At 39.7% G+C, this 16,100-nt stretch overlaps 1 protein-coding gene and 1 long non-coding RNA gene across 24 annotated transcripts in view; both read left to right on the forward strand.

Annotated features, from left to right (window-relative positions):
* The first annotated feature begins 760 nt into the window (after nt 1-760).
* Nucleotides 761-9,737, forward strand: LOC118115567. 2 transcript variants are annotated; one of them, XR_007032978.1, is made up of 3 exons: nt 761-940; nt 1,211-6,893; nt 7,060-9,737. It is a non-coding gene; the product is annotated as an uncharacterized LOC118115567 (long non-coding RNA). The 2 variants fall into 2 exon arrangements; XR_007032977.1 differs by having other exon boundaries at nt 761-930.
* Nucleotides 9,738-10,013: 276 nt separating this feature from the next.
* mef2cb (myocyte enhancer factor 2cb) overlaps nt 10,014-16,100 on the forward strand; it is a 72,749-nt gene continuing 66,662 nt past the window's right edge. For 15 of the 22 annotated variants that reach the window (XM_047341522.1, XM_035166893.2, XM_035166891.2 and 12 more), the window contains exon 1: nt 10,024-10,282. The gene's annotated coding sequence lies outside the window, so the exon portion shown is untranslated. Of the gene's footprint in view, nt 10,283-16,100 lie in introns of all 22 variants that reach the window. The other 7 variants (XM_035166895.2, XM_035166902.2, XM_047341523.1 and 4 more) reach the window with 2 other exon arrangements.

Here is a 16,100-nt window from a genome sequence, read left to right on the forward strand (position 1 = left end):
AATAGAACATTATTTTGATACTGAGTGGAGCTGCAAATTAAGCTTAAGAATCTATGGATTAAAAGAAAAATAACACTTGACAGGTTTTGTGCCTAACAGCAGGCAACCGAGTTGCTCGATGAGTCAGTATGACTACCCTGCAATGTAAAATTCATGTACAGAACAATATTCAGCCTCCACATGTCAGTGTTAAACATTGGTTTTGCTGTTTCAGTGTCATTTTACATTACTGGAAAAAGCATAAAAGTGCCCGCGCTATGCCTGAGCACATAAGACAGCTCCATTGGATTACTTCACATTTCTGTGTGTTGCCTTAAACTTGTAAAGAAGATCATTCATGGTGGCTTGATTCCTACATTCAATTAAGGATTTAGTACAGCTGTCTTTCAATATAAAGATTATATTGTGTGATCTGTGTCGACTTTCTCTTCTGGGTTGTGAGAGAAAAAAAAAACCCAGTTTAGTTTTGATATGCACAGGAGAGTGAGTCTGAAAATAGTGTTGACAGATACGTCGTATTCATCGCTAGTCGACGGTGTTTTCAACAGTGTGAGAACAAAATGTTCATCAGTGCACTGAAGTGGTGTAGCTTCTGAATACACAGGTACCAACATTATATACACACACACACACACACAGGGTATATATGTATTAGTGGCTACACTCGGTCTGTTTTTCCCTCCCTCTCGTTGCCGCTCGCGCTCCTTCCTTCAGCCGTGAGGAATCTGATGTAGAGGTGTTGCATTTCTGTTTGTGCAAGTGTCCGTCAGGAGTCCAGTTGGGAAAATCTGAACAGCTACACTTGTCCTCACACAGAAAGCTGTTCAACATGGAAAGCTCGTGACACGAGACATTATTTATCTGATAACCCGAGCTCGCATGTGCACAGGACTGCAGGACCGGAGTAATGTGAGAGCAGTTTTGATTAAGGTGAGAACATGTAAGTGATATAAAGCTAAAATACTTTTTTCAATACTCTTACACACGCTGCAGATAATATATTATCTTTATTTATGTAGCACTTCTCAATACAGAGTTATAAAAAAATGCTTCACAAATAAGTCACGCGAGTAATAATACATAAAACTAACATAAAAACAAATAAAAACGCAGTCATAAAAGAATAGAAACAACAACACATTTTATACAGCTGTTGAGAGTGTGTTACTATTTCCATTCATTCATTCGTATTCTGCCTTTTATTTTTCAGCCAAAAGGTAAATATGTCCTCTGTTGATTTGTTTACGTTGCAACCAAAACACAGACCTTGGTGAGATGAAAGTTGTCGCTCAGAAACATCAAGCAGCCTGGTGAGAAATGAGGAATGACGCTAAATATCTTACGGAGACGGAGCATCGGTTTAAACAACTCTAAACAGATGGTTACAAAAGAAGGGCTGTTTTTTCTGAGTGGGGGGGGGGACCACACGTTTGCCTTATTACATCGTCACATGTGTGTTGTAAAGCTGCAGCCAATCCTGCTCCTGAATCTAATCACACTCACAGGGAAACGCAGTTCAGAGTAAAAAAAGAATAAAAACAAAAGGAAAGATGTGAGAATATCAGTGGATGTCGTCGACTTTCAGAAGGAAACACAGACCCTTACTAAAGTATAAAAAAAGATTATCAGCTTTACAAAGAGCAGATATTCATTTAGGTTGTTCTTTCATCTACAGTGGCTGTCCGATGTTTGTATTGAGGTCGTGTGTACAAAATATTGTTGATAACATTCCTAAATATAAATTAGTTTACATACAAATACAAAAAGAGCTTGGATTATAATTTCTTTTGTTTTATTTTCTTTCTGTTTGGAACAACAGATTGATATAGATTACACTGTTTTACATACAGTACACAGTTTTTACATGAAGTTTTTGATTGAGGCTTATCATCAAGGCATGGGAGCGTTAGGAATATTATTTATTATTATGTATGTACTATGACAGCATGCATTTTGACACATATGAATACAACCCAATATATTTGCTTCTTTAGTTTTCTCTTGCCTGTGAATGTAATTTAAGTCATGAGTTCTTTAAGGATATAAGCAGGATACAACCACCATACAGTGTTCGCCCCTTATACAGGAGCATGTGATCCAGACTTTGAAAATGAGTACAACTGTTAATTACAGAAAATGGAAACACTACTCCTAAGGTATCAACAATACTTAAACCAAATACAAGAGATATTAAGGAACACGTGGAAATCTTCAAATAATCTAAACATTTGTGAGCAACAGTAAAGATGGATTACACAACTTTATAACATTTTAATGGTAAATTACATCATCTATAATAAATTGCACTGAGCGCGAGTATAATGTTCCATATAATTAGTAATTACAGTATATTTGCACGTATGATACATTATAACTCATTGTAAATGTACAGTATGTATATTATTTTGCAGATACTTTGTGTGTTCATTCCACTGGACTGAAACCTCTTGTATATTTCTCCATTCACACTTGCAGAGCAGATGAATGTGTCTTAATGTGCCTTGGCTCCGACTCACAGTGGGAGCTGATGGATTGGATCAGGTATTTGAGTCGGTACCAAGGACACATGTTCCGTTTTAACAGATCTCTTAGATCGACTCTAATGAGTCTGAAACCACAAGCCAAACTTGTTTGATTTGCCAGCAGAATTGAAGCATCACATTTGTTCGTAACAAGCTGCACTAACTAATCAGGTTGTGTGTGTGTGTGTGTGTGTGTGTGTGTGTTTGACCAATCTGAAAATTAGCGTGGCAGTGATTACCACTGATCTCTTATTTCTGTCCTTGGAGAAGCGTTTAAAATCTTATTTACATTGTCATTGCCAGGCAATCACACTGATTACATTTTCATCCCTCCTAATGATGCTTATTAAATGTTTTAACTTTTTCCAGGTACCTGCTGAAGACACAGTCCTGAGAGACTTTTTTATTTTACCTTATCATTCGCTCGTGAATGTACAGTATATTGACCAAGCTTTTTTAAATACTATTGAAAGTGAGAAAGCATTGATAAAGTATGTATGAAGAATAGTAAAGTTTTACAGTTGGTTTCAGTTGATTTTGTCCCCGACCAATGACTGTACTTTTAGGTGTTTTTTTCAGTTCGGAGAGTGGCGAGCAATCGGCCACTTTAAACTAAAACACTGTAATGACTGGGGATGCAGGGTTATACTGGCACTCCACATCCATCTACTCAGAACTAGCAGGTCCTGAGCTTGACCAAGAGCCGCCCTTTCAAAATCCTTTTACCCCTTAGTGCCTCTGCAATGGTAGAATGTCCTGGACTTTGGAAAATGACAGAAAATAAAGCACTGGAAGCACAAAACACTCGATAGTACTTTGTTCAGAATAACTGGTCGAGCTGTAAGATGCTAAACCACTGAGCCTTGTTCCTCCAGAAAACTCTGGTTTTCTGCTTTCATTGTTAAGAAAGAAATGTATTGTTAACAGATAGAATGCAACCACCGAAGGCTACTTCTAATTAAAATAATAGCAATAATCCAGTCGGATGTGATCATAATCTGTCTGCAGTGCCAGGGCGTAAAGGATCCAGAGACATGCCTCTCCATCATGCTTTGCTTCTCTCTCTGGCACATTTGACAGCTCCACGCCTCAGCTAGATTAGCAAATTATACAAATGCAAGGGTGGCAAGGTGTAATTGAAGATGGCAAAAGGGCTGATTGGGAGACGCTTAAATGATTGTTCTCCAGCGTTCAACACGGAGGGCGTGAGGCAGAGGCCGCGGAGAGAAACGCAAGCGATCACTGCTCCTGACAGGTGGATGACAACTCTCTCTCTCTCTCTCTCTCTCTCTCTGTCTCTCTCTCTCTCTCCCTCCCTGTCAACCTTTACATACAGTGTCAGCAAATGCATGTGCAAGATGGGCTCACTGTGTCTAGGTCCGTGCATAAGCTTGTTTTTGTGAGCGTGTCTTTGCCTCTCATGCGTTTATGCCGATGTGTTAACCTGCGTGCAATATGGCTGGCAGGCGTGCACAGAAGGCCCTGCGGACTTCCTTAGTCAGAGCCACCACAAAGCGGGGAAGATTTATATCACACACATTACAGCACTACCACCATGACAGCATCTACTGGAAGACCCAAGACACCTTTTAATGAACACACTCATTTAAGAAATATCACACTGTGCTCTGAAATATAAATCAGAAATGAAGATGCTGCAGTGGAGGGAAGAAATGGCCTGATACATGGATGTACCTCTTTATTTTGTTGAATTCAGTAATTGAATTGAAGCTTTTACTCAGGGGTAGACTCAAGAGGTAGAGCAGGTCATCCACAGACCAGAAGGCCGGCAGTTCGATCCCCATCACCCCCATTTCCCATGTCGATTCATCCTTGGGCAAAATACTGAACCCAAATTGCCTCTAACGCCTGTGCCGGTAGTGTGAGTAATGTGTGATAGAGAAAGCGCTGCCCATAGATGCACTGTATGAATGTGTGTGAATTTTTGAATGGCAAAACTGTACCATAAAGAGCTTTGAGTGGTCATCAAGACTATAAGTGCTAACACGTACCATTAACCAGACCATTTACTTGTTTTAAAAAGCAATATATCTTTTTGGATATATCACCAATTGTGCATTTTTGTGCAGAAATTTCCAACAGTGAAATTCTTTCTTCTTGTAGTTCCCACTTCCAGTCCCTTGCCTGCGTGGCAGTCATACAGTACTTGCCAAAATAAAACAACTGACATATCACTTTTTCCTCTCAGAGTTGTGTTCTGTCATGTTAAATGCAGTTGACAGAGGAGCCAGGCAACACCCTAAACCTCTGGCCTGAGACTTTGTTTTCCCTGGGCACCACAGTACTGTACTCCCTCAAGCTTCCCTGTGCTTCAGGCTGCGGCTGCTTCACTTTACCCTCTCATGTCGTACGTTTGACAGAACAGAGTGTTACACTCGTCTGTCATGATCTCAAAGGGTGACGCAAACGTATGGATCTAACACAACCGGATATCACTGCACTTACAACAAGTACAGCTCCTGGAAATTTACTCTACTGTGAATACTGCAAGGTGTGTGCAAAACGGGAATATACTTTTATCATATATCATTCTGATCTAGTAACATTAAAATACCAGTGAAAAATCATGTTACTAATTAAACTTTGAATTGGTTTCTCGATTCACTTTGAACCCAAAAATCATATGGTCTTCGCAGCACGTGCCTCTATGTTTTACCTGACCGTGCCATTGTGTAAACCACAAGACCCCAGAGTTTTACCAAAGACCCCAAACCTATCTGTGCATTTTGTGTCTAGTCAACAAATGTACTTTTAGACTGAGGTGCAGACTATCTTCAACATTTTATTCCCAGTTCGCTCATTGAAGAAAAGCCACAATGATCCCTGAAAATGAAGAAAGGAAAAATAGGATTGATGGGAAAAAAATGAATGATGCTTGGCTATTGATGTTGATGAATTTACTTGTGAATACTTACTTGATTAAACACTTACACAACACTTACACAAAGGTTAAAAACTAATAGAGACAGACAAGATATATATATATTTTTGTCATCACATGAAAAAATCTCATCGGTCTTCAAAAATATTGATTAGTTCAAGAGACTGAGATTTCCTTTATATATCAGGTTTTACTATCGTACTTTAAATTTCAATAACCTACATGGAAATGTCACAAACATATGTAATAGTCTGATTCATCAAGCTTGGTATGAACTCCTCATGAGTTGATGCTATATATAGCTTTACTTTGAAAAACACACTAATAGGCAATTTCTTGCTTGGCATGCTTTCAAAGGAAGTCAGGATCATGTATTGAGTTAATATGGCCTTATTGAATGTGCTAGTGTGTAGTTAAGTTGGGTTCAAATGGGATCACAAGTTTATCACTCTCTCTGTTCCTATTGGTTGTCATATCAAATCGTCTGCAGTGGAGGTTTACTCAGGGGTGAGAGCACTCAAAGAGCAATATGAGGAGAAAATGAGTTAAATCATTGAGATTTAATTGAATGATGTGGTGGCACTGTATCTAAGTCAACGATTAAAACTTGAAGCGTGAATATTAATCAAGTGCTCATTTTTTCTGGTATTTTGAGTTTGCTCCAATCTACTCATGGAAGCTTATGAGATGTGGCAAATCAGGAAGTCATCCAATTTTTTTTTGCTCTTTCTTACTCTTTAGCTAATATCTTTGACGTCCTCCCCTGAATTGTAGATATGGGACTGACGTTTCAATTGGACCGCCCGTCACTTTAAAGATGGTGCCTCAGGCCGCAGCTTGAATCACAATAAGAGGAGGAGAGGCTCGCTTTTGCTGCCACTCAAAATCCTCTTGTGATTTCACAAAGCACCATATCATACATGTTTAATTATTTTTTATTATATTCATATACAGCTAATATACAGTATTTTGTCCATAGTTACATGAGCCGTCCATCCCAATTTGTACTCTGTAAAAAGAAAGAAAGAAACATGAGAGAGATTTATGTGGAAGTTAGAGTGAACACAGAGCAGTGAGTGCAAGGGTAAGTGCTTCACTTTGTTACCATGGACACCTGAAAATGCTTTCTGTGATTTTCTTTTTTTCAGCACAGGAGAGGATGAACAGACTGGGAAGCAGAAGGAGAAAAATATGTTGGTTAGACCTGGATTTCATTCGGTCTAATTCATGATTAGACAGATTGTGTGTGAACATAATTTACATCGCGTCAATTTAGAGGAGTGAATACATACGTAGGTGTGTGTGATTTATTCTCTGAATGTTTGATACTCGTCAGGGAATTTACTTTTCCTGTACAACTGTCCTTTAGGAAAAATGTCAGGCTGGGCTTACAGAAGGAACAGTGTGGGATAAAGACTCAGCCATGGCACCAGTCATAATCCACCCTTCAAAAGAGCCAGATGGAGAGGGTAAGGTTTCAGTCCAAATATTGTTCTTGGATTGAGGTGTGTGCTCGCTCTCTCACTCTCGTGCTCTCTCAATCTCTCACTGTCGTTGTCTCTCTCAATCTTTCTCTCTCAAACTCTTGTACTCTGCAGCTCTCTCTCAAACCCTCCTCCTGCTGTGTTTTATCAGATCCTTTCACAGGGGGGCCTCTTATAAAACCAACACCACTCATCAGGACAGAGCTCCAGAGGACCGGTCCGGTCAAACCTTGTTAATCTAACTATGGTCCAGGTTGGGTCGAGGCCTGGGCATGGTATTTATCAAGCACATCAGATTGGGAGTGCTGATTTAAAGTCAGCATTTCAAATCCTTTTAACTGAGAGTGATTCGTGATGAAAATGGGGGGTTAAAGGGGGACCTGAGCAGTGGTCCTAAATCAGCAGTCTTACCCCGAGACGCTTGATAAACATACAGCCCCGGGGGTTTGTGTCTGGGCTGGTGGGACTGTGGGGCAGAAAGGTATGTGCTTAGTGGTGATTGTGCGCCGCGGCCTCCCCTCATTCTCCGAGGCCGAACACACACAGAGCGACCTTGTGTGGAGCAGAGGGCTGGGCAGACCCGCTGAAGTCAGCTCACGCCATGCACTGCACTGTGGGCGAAAGAAGAAACGATCCTTCTGGGTTACGCATGCAAATATTCACCAGAAAAGGCCACGGTTTTCTGCATATTATCATTTAAAAAGAAACCCAGAAAACTGACATACATGCCTGTATTCGTACGAGTGATTCTCATAGGCATCAGCTCCGAGCCAGACTGTAGGCTTGTCCCAGACTACTGTAGAGTTGTTATGAAAGCACTCATAAATCCACCCAGAGTTACATAAACCTGTCAGTGGGTTCATTACGATAATTACTTTAATTTTCTGTTGATGATTTAAGGATAAAGCAACAGGAAAAAAAAAAAGAAAATAAAACAAAGTGAAACAAGTTTTCAGAGAGGACGCCACGGCACGTTTCCTGCTGAGCGCCCGTCACCTCTCAGCTGACAGGACCCTTTGTATTTCACCACTGGCATGGCCCACAGTGTAGTGAGCCACAGATGCACCCTCGGCATGCACCAGAATACACATGTGCACTAATGAGTGAATTCCGAACTTACAATGCACATGCATGAACACACGCATAAATGCATGGGCTAGACAAAAATCCCTTAACCCAGAACAAACAAGAGTGTATTTGGACTGGCTGGTCCTTGTTTGATTTAAGTTTACTGACTGTACTGCAGCCATTGTGGTTTTTGAGGTCGACAGACTGCCATGCTGCTTTTTCCCCCCTCTTGACCCTGCCACACTCATACCCTGCCATACAAAGACAACCGGGCTTTAGTCCTCTGTCCCTCCACTTGGTCCCTCCACAGCTCCATTAAAAAAAGGTAGAAACTGCTCAAATGCCCTCAAATGCCAGGCCCCTACTGGCAGGGCAGCGTACTCAGAAGAAACCTTCCGCCAAAATACACAAGCCAGTAAATTAACCCCGCTCAACGTGGATATGTCTGCACATGCAAATGGTTGTGTATTGTTCAAGCTCTCTGGTGATAAAAAGCAATAACGTGTCTCTGCGGCTGTAACACAGATGATATCACCATGGTAAAGTTGCTTTGATCACGACACCAAATCTCTCCCTCATCTGGCGCTGTCATAATTACATGAACTCCCACCGACATCCATCAACCACGCCCCACCCCCACCCAAAAAGACGACTGAATTCCTGTCAATGAGGTCATAGCGAAAAATAAAAGGGAGACAGACGCAGACGCCTAAATGTATAAGTGTACAGGTAGTCATGGTGACAGGATTTTCCAAGAATAAACAGATTAGTTAATTATCTGTGCCCAGAAACATGTAAACAATACAACCAGATCAATACAAAATATATTTCACTGTCACAAGGGTGTGAATACGTATCGTCAAGGGAACGCCACTGTTTTATCTCCTGTAAAGGTGGATTTCATCTTTTGGATGCATTCTGGGAAATACCAGTCAGTTGTTTTAACTCATCTTTCCTTTAAATCATCAATCTCAACATTAGCTAATTTGTTGATTTGAAGAGATGTATATATAAAATACTTATTTAAATGCATCAGTCAGTGTTATTATATTAGATTTTGACATCAGGTCTAAGAACCTGTCTGGAAAATACTTGATTAAAAATATCAATTACATCTGTGCCACCTCCACAACAGTCTAATGTGCAAACAGTCACAGAGGATATTATGATTTAAACTCACATTCTTCTGAATGTATCATTAAGAGGGAGAAATGTCTCGTAAAACTTTCCTCCTGCATGATTTTTATCAGGTTTTAAATGAGAAACATTTCCTGAACATTATGGTTCTTTGGAAAAAAAACAAGACTGTGGGTGGATTTTAGTCATAGTTATACTCAATTAAATGAGCTTATAATTACCAAATTATAGGTGTATACCACTGCACCTGGTATTTTGACATTTGACAAGATGCTATCAATGCCATGTTAATCTCTTCCAGTGGATAATTTACTTATGATTCACATATATTAAGCTGATGCGGGTTATGAAACAGATAACATTGTTTGCTACAGCAGAGTTTATTTAATATGTTTTACCCTAGGTCACCGAATTAGAGAAGTAATAATGTTTAAATAAGCTTTTAATCTGGGAATGTCAATAATACAAAGTCTTGGATCTGGCTCGTTTATATAGCTGTGCATATTTTTTCGAAATGCCTATAGAAAGGTTAAAGAAACGCATTTGAAGTTTGTGTTAAGTTTGGATATTTACTGTCGCTCGACTAAGAATGTCGCCTACACAGTTTCAAGTTGTGGTGTGTGAAGGGGGAAAAAGGAGGGGAGGGGGTGGTCTTTTTTTGCCACTGTGAAGATGGCGGCATTCTTGGGGGGGCACTAATCCAGGGCATCTATGCCAGTGCTGACAAAGGTCTGGAGTGTGTGTGTGTGTGTGTGTGTGTGTGTGTGTGTGTGTGTGTGTGTGTGTGTGTTTGAGGGGGTGTCACTCATCTCGGAAGGCTAAATTTACTCAGGAGTGATGGGGACAGGTGGATTCAGCTGGGACAGAGCGGTGGGGTGGCGGTGCCGATGGGGGGGGTATTGGAAAAAACTAAACCTGGTTTCAGTTCAGACAGAGATCGGGGGGAAACACACAAACCCAAATCGGGGGTTTCTATTCAAAGCCAGCTGGTCTGGCTTTATCACATGTAGGACATTTATTTCAGGCAGTTTTGTTTCTTTTTTCGTTCGACTGTCTCTTTTGTTTTCATTTCTTTATATATTTTTTTAATTTTAGACCTGTTTGATTGAACCGGGCCTCAGCTGGTGCTGCAGGGTGTAACTTCCTGGGGAAGCGGAGAAACGGCACGGGTGAGTTTTTCTCTCTACACCTATATTCCCTTCCTTTTTTCCCCCCCTCCTATGAATCTCACTCTGTCAGTGGAAAACCTGTCTCCGTCAGGATTTTCTAAACGCACTCCGCACAGTGGGTCATGACATGTTTAACAGATTAAGCCATAATTTTGATATTTGAGCTGCTCAGTTTGAATTCAGCAGAAATTTATTTTGTAGTGCAGTTGACTAATTGTTTCATTATACCCTGGCTGGATTTAGTGAATGATGCCTTTGTCATGGCACCAAATACAGAAACAGTTATTCCGCGAGGCTAAAAACTACATTTAATTGGTGTTTACTTTGACTTTTTCCTGCTCTTGACAAAGTAAAAAGACACCAGAGACACTGGAACACAGCTGAAGGAGGAATCAGGTCCCTGCTGCCGACAGTCACCTCTGCTGAGCTCTTAGGGAATAGCGGATTGAGGATCCTAACATTTTTTTTTAAGTCTACATTTTATGTCTCGGAGGAGAGACAAATGGTTTAAGTCACCTCAGTGGAGTTTATTGTGTTGTTTCTCTGCTTCTAATTCTTCACAGTCAGTTTAGGTTACTGGTACTTTCGAGGGTAATTGCTCAGAACGTCTCATTGCCCAATCTGGAATTATCAGTGAGAGAAAGGAGCATGGCCTTAACCTGCTGTTTGGTTTAGAAATGACTCATTCCCTCAAGGTAGCTACCTTAGTGGCAAATACACACTTCAGTGAGGCACGCCACACATTTCAGTGGTTAAGACAAACTGTACAAAACTTTAAAAACAAGTGACAAACTTTTGTCATATCACAAAGAGGGGCTCACAAATAATATAATAAAATGTTTCTACTGTGGGGCAATAGGCCCAAACCAAACTGGTGGAATTTAATACTAAACCAAAGGCTTTCTTTAGGTTTAATGAGCGGTGAATGACTCTGTTGGATATTTTCCTCTGAAATTTTATTTAAATGTAGTCGTTGGATAAGAGAGAGAAGTCTGATTATTCCTGAATTTGATTAATTATTTCCATAAAATGTTACCATATGATTTTATTTTAGATCAAATATATTTATTGCTACTTCAAATACAATTAACACTTTCACGCGTTTAATTGCATCCTTTCTCATCAAATTACAAACAAAACTGTAACAAGTAAAAATAGAGGAAGATTAATGGATTAAAAAAAGAAAAGAGAGACATCTCTTAGATGAGGCACTGATATATAATACCGTGACGAGAGTTACTGTCCTTAACCCAAAGAGGCCAGACCTGGGGAACTTTGACCCACTTTACAGGAACCGCTCAGTCCAGCACTTACAAGCTTTCTGCCCCTGAATTCCATGGCTTTGATGGTCAACGGAGTTGAGGAAACACGTTGTTTTTGTTCTCTGTAGGGAGGCGAGCGCTCTTACGCAGTTGCCTCTCTGCCTTTGAAATTCACCTCATCCTGTCACTTCACCTTCACCCTGCGCCATGCGCTTCATTGTGGCTGTTTCTTTATGCACCATGAACAGTGGGAAGTTTGGGAATGCTTGTGTATCTTCAGTGGAGATGTCTGATGTGAATGTAGATTAAATCAAATTTTAGTCATAGTTTCTGACACTCACATGTTTAATGTCCGTCTTGATACAAAAGCTAAATCTTGTGGTCACTGATTGTTTTAACTTAGTGATTCATTGCAGATATGCTGTTTTCTGGTTTCTACTTTTTTTATGTAAATTAATAGGAAGGTTAAGATAAGGCAAAGAAGTCATTTGTTGTGGTTTTTTCTGTAATAGCTGCTAACAGAAAGCAAAGCAGTAGTTAGGGTAGCCGTTAGTTTCCATGGTTATGTGGAGGGCACCACTGATCCATATGCTCTTGAGTTACTGAAGATGCCCTGTTTTGCTGTAGAAAGAGCATTTCATTTTTGAAAGAAATTATAACTGAACCGAGACCTATTTCACATATGGAGGCAGTTTCGATTGCGATGGCATGGAAAGCAAAAGTATCTTTGTTCCGCTGTAATGGCTTCCAGTAAAGGCACAGTCATTTTGCTCTTATTTTTCCTTTTCATTCTCTTCTATCGTCTTTATTATATAATTTTGGATGATTTCCAGCAGCAGTCTGGCCTCCTGTCTGAAAACTCTCTTTCCATCTACCCCCCTGAGCACTGTCGAGGCCAGAAAACAGTATGACGCTCCGCCGCCACTGTACAACGCCTGTGTGCTGGGGCCGCCTAAATCTACAAAACATGAGTGCTGGCGCGAGGCAGCTCTTTTGATCTGCAGCTAATCTCAGTTGCCTGCCTCCCCTCTGATCATGTCTGAATAAGAATGAGTCGGGGGGGGTGATCCTGGAGGCACAAAGAGCTTTAGACGCTGCCGCTCATCTGCTGAGCTCTGCCGTGTAACACGGGCCTGCGCCGATGGTCGCCAGGCCTCGCTATCAAACATAAGCGCTGGGGAACCCTCTTATAGACACACATTATGCTCCACTCCCCTTGCTTTTCTTCACAGCGAGATGCTATCAGCTGCTTGTTAGGAGTGTGGGAGAAGTTGCACAGCCATGCTGAGTGATCTTTAATTGTCAGGGGAATTGGTTGAGGTCAACATCAGCAGAGGGGACTTCTGCTGTGTAATGGTTACTATGGGAATCGGAAAAAGTGATTGTCTTATGTGCTATAAGCTCACTATAATACAGGGTAGACATCTGTCACTCAAACATACTCAGTGAAACTCATCATCAGTAAAATACTTGTAAAATTGTGAAAGAATAAAATAGTGGGAGGAAAAATAACTGTCATCTGGTGTTGTTGATGCTGTTTCTCAACCTGGACAGATCTTTGTGTAATCTGATCCCTGATCTGAAAGCAATGGGAACCACTGCTGGTCAAGAATTATGGATGTTTCAAATAGAATCTTCTTCCTTGAGCTGCCAGTTATTTAAGATAGGATTCATGTGGATGTTCTTTTCAGCTGCTGCTAAATAAAGGAATATCAGTAACATATTGTAAAAAGCTCATATTATTATTTATACCTTAAGATATTGATCATGGAATTTGCTCAGATGCAGTTATTCAATTCTATTGGGTTCTATTACCACATATCTAACTGTGTTACAGACACAGCTTTGGAACCATTTCAGGAAACACCGGGGGGCACCTCTTGAATAGAGACCAAAAACATACTTTGTCATGTCCCCTGTGTGGACAAAATTAAAGAAAGTGCGGTGAGATTTTTTTTATAACTTTGGTGATGTTGCAGTAGTTCATAGGAATCATTAAGAGAAAATGAGTTTCTCTTTTTTTATTTGAGTACATGATGTAAAAGAGAAAGTGTGTGCAATTATACTTGCTACCGTAGAGGGACTTCACAGGGAGAGAGGACGAGTAGAGAAAAGTGTCAGGGAATATAATAAAACATGGCATAAATTAAAAGTAAAAATATATAGTCAACGTTTGTTTGCATGTGGGATAATTACTAATACTGAATGTTATTGTATTATCCAAAATGATAAACAAATATTGGTTAAACTTTGTATGTGGCGATACATCCATACTATGAAAACTGTAAAAATAGTATTGTGCAAGGAGGGAGGCAGAGCTCCCCTGCAGGCAGCATGTTTAATTACACAATGTGCTTTTTATATGTAGCAGGTGTCACACTTCATCTTCCATACTTTCATGACATGGATAACATTAAAACATATTGATTCTAAAATCAGTATTTACATCTTCATATAGTTTATTACTCTGCAGAAATCTGCATTATCATATAGAAAACAGCTACTCTTCTAAATATTTAAATGCTTTTTGGATGTTTGTCTTTTGCACAGGATTTGTTTACTAAACAATAATAAATGAAAGGAGGCATAGACTGATATTTAAACTGTGTCAATTATACAGTTTGATTTATATTCCCAATAAAAAATCAATCATCTTTCTTACTTAAAGTTAGTAAATCTCATCTTGACAAAAAGGTGCATTAAAAAGTTTTTAAAGTTTTTAGCACTAGGATCAGTGTGGATTCCTCAGCAGGCACCAGGTAGGTGTAGGAATGAGTGCACGTGTATCTCAAAGTGTGTGCATGTGTCTACATGTACTCATGGTAAACATGGTAGTATAACAAAGTGAAGAAGCAACAGGTCTGATCAACAGCTCAGCCGTCGGCGCTGTCACACAGTCACAGGACCATGGGGCTTTTCCTATGATGTAACTGGAGCATCCGGCAGAACAAAGGCAGAGCTTGTTGTTCAGCTTGTGGCTCATCCATAATGCATACAAGGTGTACAGACAGAATAGTGTTGGTTAAACATGACACATGCAAATCACCGGTGATGCCTCTCGTTTGACTCCGCTCGGTAAGGGGTCGTTATGTGGCCATTACGGTTTCAGTCGCCCCTCTTGTTATTCCTGAGCTCGACTCTGCTTTGTGTGGCTTTGATCCAGGAGGGTGCTGTTCTGAAAGTTAACCCTGAGGACGAGGAAGTGTGTGAAATGGTACAGTGAGTTTCAAGCTCGCCAGACCCGGTTAATGGCCAAGCCACACAGAAAAACTGTGTTATGGAAATGAACGCTCTTTATGGCTTCACTGAAAAATTAGTCAGACCATTACGGAACACAGCTGCTAATGATAAGCAGACATAGCAGTGTTCTGACCAGAGCGGTGATAAATAAAATGACTGCAGTGGCTTTATGTTTATGAGATATGTGGGATCATTTAATGTCCAAACTGTGCAGATAAAAATCAGCTGATGGTGGAGGGATTTCTTTAGTTTGTTTAAGCGACAGATGAAACGCCTGCAGTTAATATGCTGTCATTCCAGGACTAGATAACATCGTTGGATGCAATTTTTGCAGCAACATGTTTACTTAAACCATATAAAATTATATTTATATGCCATATTTTTGTGAAGGCAATTACCACAAGTTGCTATAGTACATGCTACTACTGCTTTCTTTCAGTGGTAGAATTATCAAGGTAATATTGCCTGCAAGCTAAATTTAGAATGCAGACTGGAACCTTCATATTCCAAAAGCTCATTTGAGTATACAAATAAATACTTCCCTCAGAATCATGGGTTTCTTTGTTTTATATATTTTGTAATATGAGGACATATGATTTCAGTTAATTAACAGATTTTCTCACCTTTGCTCCTCTAATTATATTGTACAGTGGTACAATACATGTGACTATAATTACTAATGATATTGCCCCCTGAATTTCATTATAAACCTTATTAATAAGGAGCTCCATCATCATGTGTAATATCTCTCTTTGGATGACTTAAACAAAGACCGAGCGCAGATCGACAGGGAAATATCTCTCATCTCTCCGGTGTGAGGCGACTTCTGAGGCTGCTGTGTTTTACCTCAGAACCAAACCCAGATGTTCAGACTGATCGAGTCCTGTACAATGTGGATATGATCTGTTAACATGATCATAGAATTACTGAAATATAGATGGGTTAAAATGTGTTTATATAGATTACATATACAAGTTGCAGTAGAGTATAACGCACTCCAGCAGGTTTAAGCACTTGTTGTAATGATGGATGACATTTTGATCTGATTTACCATTGCCTTTAAATATTGGAAATTGTCCATATATTGCTGATATGTAAATAAATTCCTTGTCAGGCTTAATTTCTCCCTTTAACTCAATATGTGCCTACTCAATTCAATAATACACTGTAAAAATGAAAAATGATTTCACTGAAATTTACAGTGTTATTTTAGTTTTTTTTTTTTTTTCTTAATTAAATGTCAACAAAATACTGTAAATTACTTTGTTGCCAGATTTTCTTACAATTTTTTAAAGTGTACATAACAGCTTTAATAG

The sequence above is a fragment of the Hippoglossus stenolepis genome, chromosome 9 (genome assembly GCF_022539355.2).
Source record: "Hippoglossus stenolepis isolate QCI-W04-F060 chromosome 9, HSTE1.2, whole genome shotgun sequence".
In the NCBI taxonomy this organism is placed as follows: domain Eukaryota; kingdom Metazoa; phylum Chordata; class Actinopteri; order Pleuronectiformes; family Pleuronectidae; genus Hippoglossus; species Hippoglossus stenolepis.